The sequence below is a fragment of the Stegostoma tigrinum genome, chromosome 33 (assembly GCF_030684315.1).
Source record: "Stegostoma tigrinum isolate sSteTig4 chromosome 33, sSteTig4.hap1, whole genome shotgun sequence".
NCBI lineage: Eukaryota > Metazoa > Chordata > Chondrichthyes > Orectolobiformes > Stegostomatidae > Stegostoma > Stegostoma tigrinum.
The window spans coordinates 2862379-2871919 of record NC_081386.1 but is presented as its reverse complement, the minus strand read 5'-3'; positions in this window follow the sequence as shown (position 1 = coordinate 2871919).

The following is a 9541-nucleotide window of genomic DNA, read 5'->3' as shown; positions in this document are numbered from 1 at the left end:
ATTGAGGGAGTAGGTTCACGAGGTCAATTCCTGGAATGGCGGGACTATCATATATTGAAAGATTGGAGCGACTGGACTTATATACACTTGAGTTTAGAAGGATGAGAGGGGCTCTGATTGAGATGTATAAGATTATTAAGGGATTGGACATTCTGGAGGCAGGAAGCATGTTTCCACTGATGGGTGAGTCTAGAACCAGAAGATGCAGTTTAAGATTAAGGGGCAGGCCATTTAGAACAGAGTTGAGGAAAAACTTCTTCACCCAGAGAGTGGTGGATATATGGAATGCTCTGCCCCAGAAGGCAGTGGAGGCCAAGTCTCTGGATGCTTTGAAGAAAGAGATGGATAGAGCTCTTACAGATGGTGGAATCAAGGGTTATGGGGATAAGGCAGGAACAGGATGCTGATTGTGGATGATCAGCCATGGTCATAGTGAATGATGGTGCTGGCTCGAAGGGCTGAATGGCCTACTACTGCACCTATTGTCTATTGTCTAGAACCACGAGACACAAGTTAAAAATAAAGTGGATGCTACTTTGCTCCAAAAGCAGAGGAAGTTCTTAAGTTAGGGATTGATAGATTTCTGCGTCGCAGTGGTGAACAAGATTATGAGATGAAGTTTGTATAAGGCATTGAAGGATTTGAATAGCCACTATCATATTGAAGGCAAGGCAGGCTTGATGGTCTGAATCATTTACTCCTGTTCCTTTGTTCCTATATTTATCACATTGTTGTTTGTGAAAGTTTGCTGTGCACAAATTAGCAATCACATTTCCTCCATCACAAAACTAAATTGCACTTGAAAAGTACTTCATTAAGTGGAGAGAGCATTGATCCATCAGGTGATTGTGAAAAATCCTTTGTAAACACAAGTAAGTCTTCAGTTCTCTCATTATAATTAATCACTTATCAAAATGTTAGAGGTACAATTGCATTTATCTCGTTTTCATTTTAGCTACTGGGCTTGTGATTCAGGAAATGTGCTGGATTTTTATTTGAGGTTCAACTCAATTAGACGTTGTCTAATCAATCTATTCAGGGATGTTATTGCATGCCTTTGGAACAGGTTAGCGCTTGACCCCAGGGACAATACCACTGTGAAACAAGAGCCCCTCTCAATTTGCTGGATCTGAGTCCTCGAACCAAGTACACTTGGGTGGACACACATTCTTGGTTACCTTCTAGGAAGTGAGTCAGTTATGAATAATGGAGTCTAAATCATTTAATTTCTAAAGGCCGTATGGTATAATCAAACTCATGTTTTATAAAGGTCGCAAATCCTGATCCACTTTCATTTAGCTCAGCATAACTGAACCTCACAGGAGGAAAAAAATGAACAATACCTAGAATCTTAAAAATAGCAGCTCATACGTTGCCCCAGAGTCCTGCAGCAAAAAGTTAAACAGCTCTTCATCCTTGGCTGACCTGCTTAATTTCACGCTTTTAAACGGCTAACACTCTTTTCCTGTCAGGCTACAAGGAAAAATGAAAACAACAGTTTTTTTTTATCAGCATACAGCATTCTGCAAACACACTTCAGCAAAACCTGCACTTAATGAGGTTCACAACCATTTCAAGGATATTTGGTCTCAATTAGTTCCTGCCCAAGCCTCATGCAATGTTGCTTCACTGAAGCATGTAAGCGCCAGGTATAAAAATAGATCAAAATGTTGACACCAATTAAAAAAGACGAAATGTAATTTCGGCTGGTCTAGACACGTACTTTTGAAATAAGATATTACTTGCATTTCATGTCAGGAGCAGCACCAGGCACACCTAAAAATGAGATGTGAATCTAGTAAAGCTACCAAATGAGACAACTTGTGTGTCACACAGTAAAGGCAACAAATGATTGGCAGAGCTAAGTGATCCCACAATGAATGGATCAGATCTAACCTCTCCAGCTCTGCTACATTCAATTGTGAATGGTGGGATCAATTAAACTGGAGGTGGAGGCTCCTCAAAATTTCCCATGCTGAATAATGAGAGAATCCTGTACGTCAGTGCAAGAGATAAGGCTGAAGTATTCACAGCATCTTTAGCCAGAAGTGTTGAGCGGATAACCAGCTCGGCCTTGTAAAGTTGGTAGAAGCAGAAGTCTTCATAGCACTTAACTAGTACTTAGGTATATACTTGCAATACCAAAGTCATTCATTCCTATGGGCCAAGTGCTAGAAAATAAGATTGGAATAGTTAGGTGGTTGTTTCTGACTGGTGCAGATTTTTTTTACTGTAGATCTATACGACTCTATTAACTCAGGTGGAACCCAGAATCACAGCTGCCAATCTTCAGCCAATTCAATTTATGCCACATGATATCAAGGGATGGATGAAAGCTTTGGAAAATGCAAAGGTTGTGGGCTCTGAGAATATTCTTGCAATAGTACTGAAGCCATGTGCTTCTGAACTTGCTGCTCCCCTAGCCATCCATTTCAGTACATCTACAACATTGGCATCTACCGGAAAATGTTATGAACTGTACACAAAAAGCAGGACCAAACAAACCCGGCCAATAACCGTTCCATCAGTTTACCTCTCAGTCATTGGTAAAGTAACGGATGGTGTCATCTACCGTGTTATCAATCAGCACCTACTCAGCAATAATCTGCCTTCTGATACACAGATTGGGTTTGACCAAAGCCATTCAGCCCCTGATCTCATTACAGCTTTTGTTCAAACATGGACAATAGGGCTAAATTCCAGAGTTGAGAGTGACAGCCATTAACATCAAAACTGTAGTTGACTGAGTGTGGCATTAAGGAGCCCTAGCAAAACTAGAGTCAGTGCGGGTTAGGCAGAAGTGTCTCTGCTGGTTGAAGTCATATCTGGCACATATGAAGATGGTCATGGTTGTTGGACGTCAGTCATCACAGCTTCAGGACATCTCTACAGGATATCCTCAGGGGTAGTGTCCTCAACCCAACCATTGCTTCATCAATGACCTTCCCTCCATCATTAGGTTAGAAGTAAGGATGTTTGCTGATGACGGCACAATGTTCAACACCATTCGCGACTCCTTGGATACTGAAGCAGTCCATGCCCAAATGTAGCAAGACCTGGACAACAGCCAGGACATTCACATCACACAAATGCCAGGCGATGACCATCTCCAAATAAATGTAAACATTGGCCCACAACATTCAATGGCATTACAAAAACTGAATCCTTCAAAATTGTCGGGTTTACCATTGACCAGCGACTGAACTGGACTAGACATACAAATATTGAGGCTATAAAAACAGCTCAGAGGCTAGGAATTCTGAGGTGAAAAATTCATAGAGAATCATAGAGAATAAACTCCAGACTTTCCAAATCCTGTCCACCATCGATGACGTACAAGTCAGGACTGTGACTCTGCACTTCTCCTGGATGAGTACAGCTCCAACAACAATCAAGATGCTTGACACCATCCAGGACAAAGTGACCTGCCTGATTGGTACCACATCCACAAACATCTATTCCCTCCACAAGTGATTTTTAGTACCAGGGGTACATACTACTGCAGGATGCATTGCATTAATTTTCCAACACTTCTTAGACCATATCTTCTAAACCCATGGCCATTACCATCCAGAAGAACAATGGCAGCAGAACAATGGGAACAACACTGCCTCAAAGCCACTCCCCATCCTGACTTGAACATATATTGTCGTTCCTTCACGGTCACTGGGTCAAAGTCCTGGAACTCTCTTCCTCAACGTCATTGTGGATCAATATACAGAACATGGGTTGTAGCAGCTCAAGAAGGCAGATTACCACCATCTTCTCAAAGGCAACCAGAGATGGGCAACCAATGATGGCCCAGCAAATGATGCCCACATCCCTGAGTGAATAAATTGAAAAAGAAATGTTAATTATCATGTTAAAAGTTGTTGAAGATAAGTTTTCTTTTGTTATTTGCTACTTTAATATTCAATTTTTTAGGGACAAAGAATTCATTTCCACTGGGCCTTACAGGGTATCACAGCATTGTTGGCAGGTTCAACTATTGTCAGCTTCCATTATATGGCCAACAACATTAAAATAAAATAAAGAACTGCAGATGCTGGAAATCTGAAACCAAAACAGAAACTGCTGGAGGAATACAGCAAGTTTAGCAACATCTGTGGACAGAAAGCACACTGAGTATTTCCGGTCCAGTGACCTGAGCTTTGAGGAAGGACAGTCATGTTAATTCTGCTTTCTGCCCGCAGATGCTGCCAGACGTGCTGAGCTTCTCCAGCAGTTTCAGTTTTTATGATTATTTCACTGTTCAGTATTATTTGGAATTCCTAAGAAAATGAAGCAGTCCAAGTAACCCAGCAACAAGACCTGAACAATATGTCGTCTTTGCCTGAAAATACAAATTACATCTGTGGCAACCGAGAGTCAGGCAACAATCATCTTCATAAAGTAAGGATCTAACACCCATCATTTTCCACCCCTTCCTCACTGTTGATATTCCCATCATCAGCAACCTGGTAGAAAGTCGCGGTAAACGAAAAGCTGAAATGTGTCAGCTTTATAATTGTGTTGCTCAGTGCACAGCTTGGTAGTCTGTGTAGAGTGGTACATTTCCTGATCTCTGAAAGTAGCTCAAGCTACAAGTCACGAGTGGCGAAATATTCTCCTCTTGACTGGACAATTCTCAATATCATCTCTGCAAACTGGGCAGTTTGATTGGCATTCTGTGTACTCGCTTGCTTCTGTGGTTACTATTTACAAGATACTCAGCACTCACCAACACTCCTTTGGCAGTTCTGCCCAAACATGAAATAAAGGGTAGCTGGCATGACACCATTACTGGTGGTAAATGTCCAAGAAAGGATGTTGTTAGATGGGGATGGGATTTCCCTTGAGCAGATTTCAGACAGTCGTCCTGTATTATTATTATTATGTGGCCTGGGCCTCTTTAACATTTGTGCAGTGAGTTGCAGCCAGAAATGTGGCCACAGATTAATCGGGGCGTGGGGGGCGTGGGGCAGGATGGGGGGGATTGCAACCTGATTTTGGAAAATGGGGAATGGGATGTTAGGCTGTGGCTCAGGCTGGATATAATGAGCCAGGAAGAAGCCTTTAAGAAGTAGCTTGTTACAGAAACATCCCTTATTTGCTTTGAAAGAGGAACAAAACACTTCGACTCACGTACACCCCTATTGTAACTTGCTAATATCTTCATCCAAATAAAATCCTTATTTAGACTCCCAACACAACTTGCCAGATAATTTCCCAAATTCCATTCTGCACGATGGTATCTCCCATTTGACAAGTCCTTGACCTTGATGCACTTTATCAACAGTGATGAAATTGAGTAGACCAATCAGACAGTGAATTATGTAGCTCAGGTTGGACAAGCAAGTACAAAAGAAAGACTCAAAGGAGATGGTTTAGCTTTTTTAGCAGGTTGGTTTGTGGAGCCTTCTTGCTTCCTTAACACTGGCAATGTGAATTTTGAAAGGGGCCCACCACTGCATATCCAAATTGCCTGCCTGTTTGAGGTGATGCCTCCATTTTACGATGAAGTTCGAGATCCTCACATGCCTGAAAAGTTGATAAGCAAAGGACACAAATTTAAGGAAAATGGCCAAACATCCAGTGAGCACACAAGAAAAAACAATTTTCATGAGTACTTAGGATTTGAATAGAATAGCAAAAACAGACTCAGTTAGCTTTCTAACGGAAGTTAGAAAAATAATTGAAGGAGAGAAAAGTTGGACCAAATTCCTTAATAAACCTTCAGGATTGTTCCAACATCTTCACTCAGCCTACCTTGCTGGTCAGATTCCCTTTGGTATCCTTGTGTCTGGCCTGGTAAATAGATAGTGGAGTGAGGGCCCCCAAGATCACATGGAGTCAATGGGGTGCCTCTTCTTAGGTCAATCTTGATGGTCACCCATCTCCACTTCCTTCAAATCCCAAAACAATTGACTAAAAGTCAAAATCAAATAAAAATCAATTAGTAAAGGATATCTGACTTGATCTTTAGTTCACGAAAGATTACTTGCAATGACATAAGATAAAACAAATTGTGGCACTCAACAGTAAAATAACAGATAACAAAGTTTGAAGCTGGATGAACACAGCAGGCCAAGCAGCATCTCAGGAGCACAAAAGCTGATGTTTCGGGCCTAGACCCTTCATCAGAGCATGCTGCTTGGCCTGCTGTGTTCATCCAGCTTCACACTTTGTTATCTTGGATTCTTCAGCATCTGCAGTTCCCATTATCACTAGTAAAATAACAGTTTGGCTGTAAGCTTATGATCTTATCAATTTTGGGGGGAATTTTCTTATAAAATCCAGGGTTCTTTACAGTGATTGAATTACAGTAAAAACAAAATAACAGAAAAATACCAAATTAAGGTTCAGTCAAAACTGAGAAACAAATATTCATTAAATAATAATTTACAGGGTTGAGACATCGAGAGATTAATTTACTCTGAGAGGCAATTTGTTAGATAGAATGCTTGAACAAATACCATTCATGAACTGCATATTCCAGCAAGTTGTGTGACGATTAAAGCAATTAAACGACTCTCTGGTGACATGCATGTGAGGCCCACACATTCCCGTCTACTGTATATTGAAAAGACCAGAAGAAACAAATTAGGCATTGACTAGTGTATGTGAAAAAAGAGATCAAACAGTTGTACTTTAATCCTTCTATCAATATCCAAGAAAAGTTATATAAATGTCAATGACTCCATCTGTATGGAATTATAGAGATTGCAGCACATCAAGAGCTCATTAGTATCAGTACTAGTCCTTTTCATATTTGTTATATTTAGATATCATGATATCTGTTGAAACAGAGTCTACGTTCTTTGAATCAAATGGAACTTATTTGTGGAGCTCAAATGGTTGACATAGTCTGAGTTAGTTCATGCTGATAACCAGTAGATGGCACTCATTCCTATCTCTTGGATCTTGTTAACACTGGTTTATTGAGTTATCGCAATATTTTTCCAATAATCACAATGTTTGAATTATACTTTACCTATGGGGTGCTTTTCATGCCATCGCTACATGGTTTGTATCTAACTTCCACTGCACAGCACCAAAATAGACGTGGAAACAGGACTGTGAATCAAACTCAACTCCCACCTGTCGTGACTTACAGACAGTCCATGATTCTACCAGCCAGGTCTCTGTGTGTCCAGGTTTATAAGAGGGTATTGGAAAAATCTCAACGCTCTACGCTAGAAATCTATCAACAAATTGCCATAAATATAAGTTTTCTAAATGTTGTCAAGACAGTGTACAGTTTAGAGCTAGTCATTTTTAGAAGAACTATTTTAAAGACTAACATAGAACATTACAGCGCAGTACAGGCCCTTCGGCCCTCGATGTTGTGCTGACCTGTCATACCGATCTCAAGCCCATCTAGCCTACACTATTCCATGTACGTCCATATGTTTATCCAATGACATCTTAAATGTACCTAAAGTTGGCGAATCTACTACCGTTGCAGGCAAAGTGTTCCATTCCCTTACTACTCTCTGAGTTAAGAAACTACCTCTGACATCTGTCCTATATCGTTCACCCCTCAATTTAAAGCTATGCCCCCTCGTGCTCGCCGCCACCATCCTAGGAAAACGGCTCTCCCTATCCACCCTATCTAACCCTCTGATTATTTTATATGTTTCAATTAAGTCACCTCTCAACCTTCTTCTCTCTAACAAAAACAGCCTCAAGTCCCTCAGCCTTTCCTCGTAAGACCTTCTCTCCATACCAGGCAACATCCTAGTAAATCTCTTCTGCACCCTTTCCAAAGCTTCCACATCCTTCTTATAATGCGGCGAACAGAACTGTACGCAATACTCCAAGTGCGGCCGCACCAGAGTTTTGTACAGCTTCACAATAACCTCTTGGTTCCAGAACTTGATCCCTCTATTAATAAAAGCTAAAGCACTGTATGCGTTCTTAACAGCCCTGTCAACCTGGGTGGCAACTTTCAAGGATCTGTGTACATGGACACCGAGATCTCTCTGCTCATCTACACTACTAAGAATCTTACCATTAGCCCTGTACTTTGCCTTCTGGTTACTCCTACCAAAGTGCATCACCTCACACTTGTCTGCATTAAACACCATTTGCCACCTCTCAGCCCAGCTCTGCAGCTTATCTATGTCTCTCTGCAACCTATAGCATCCTTCGTCACTATCCACAACTCCACCGACCTTAGTGTCGTCTGCAAATTTACTCACCCATCCTTCTAAGCCCTCATCCAGGTCATTTATAAAAATGACAAACAGCAGTGGACCCAACACAGACCCTTGCGGTACACCACTAGTAACTGCTCTCCAGGATGAACATTTCCCATCAACTACCACCTTCTGTCTTCTTTCAGCAAGCCAATTTCCGATCCAAACTGCTATATTTCCCACAATTCCACTCCTCCTATTATTGTTTTTTGAAACAAATCCTTGTAAAAGACTATTTTTAAATGGCTGCATAGCCAGACAGCATTGTAGATTTCTGATTGGGTCACCACTTCAGAGAATATAAAAGACAATACTCAATTTAATTATGTTTCACCATCATCTTGTCCAGGGGATAATAAAGTTTAATTGACAATTCATTGAGAGAATGTCAATTAAGCAACAACCAGAACAAAAGCTAAGAACCACAGTTGGAAGAAGAGATTTTTGAAACGCCAATGCTTTAAATTGGACTTGATGTAGCCATGTATCTGCTGCCCTTGTCCCCCTCAATGGGATTTAGAAAGTGCTGCCTAAGGAACCTTGGTGAGTAACTGCACTGCACCTTGCAGATGGCGCACACTGCTATCGTTGAACGTTGGTGGTAGAGGGAATGGATGTTTGTGGATGTGGTACCAACCAAGTGGAATGCTTTGTCTGTCAAGATTTTTGAGCATTGTTGAAGCAACCCGTCTAGGCAAATGAGGAACGCTCTTGACTTATGTCTTGTAAATGTTGGGCAGCATCTGGGGAGTCAGTAAGTAAGTTATGTGACGGAGTATTCCAAGCCTCTGACCTGCTGTAGTAGCCATCGTGTTTACATGGCGAGTGCAGTCGAGTTTCTAGTCAATGGTAACAAGGCCATATGATAATAGCTGCCAGGATAATAAAATGTGAGGCTGGATGAACACAGCAGGCCAAGCAGCATCTCAGGAGCACAAAAGCTGACGTTTCGGGCCTAGACCCTTCATCAGAGAGGGGGATGGGGGGAGGGAACTGCAATAAATAGGGAGAGAGGGGGAGGCGGACCGAAGATGGAGAGTAAAGAAGATAGGTGGAGAGAGTGTAGGTGGGGAGGTAGGGAGGGGATAGGTCAGTCCAGGGAAGACAGACAGGTCAAGGAGGTGGGATGAGGTTAGTAGGTAGCTGGGGGTGCGGCTTGGAGTGGGAGGAAGGGATGGGTGAGAGGAAGAACCGGTTAGGGAGGCAGAGACAGGTTGGACTGGTTTTGGGATGCAGTGGGTGGGGGGGAAGAGCTGGGCTGGTTGTGTGGTGCAGTGGGGGGAGGGGATGAACTGGGCTGGTTTAGGGATGCAGTAGGGGAAGGGGAGATTTTGAAACTGGTGAAGTCCACATTGATACCA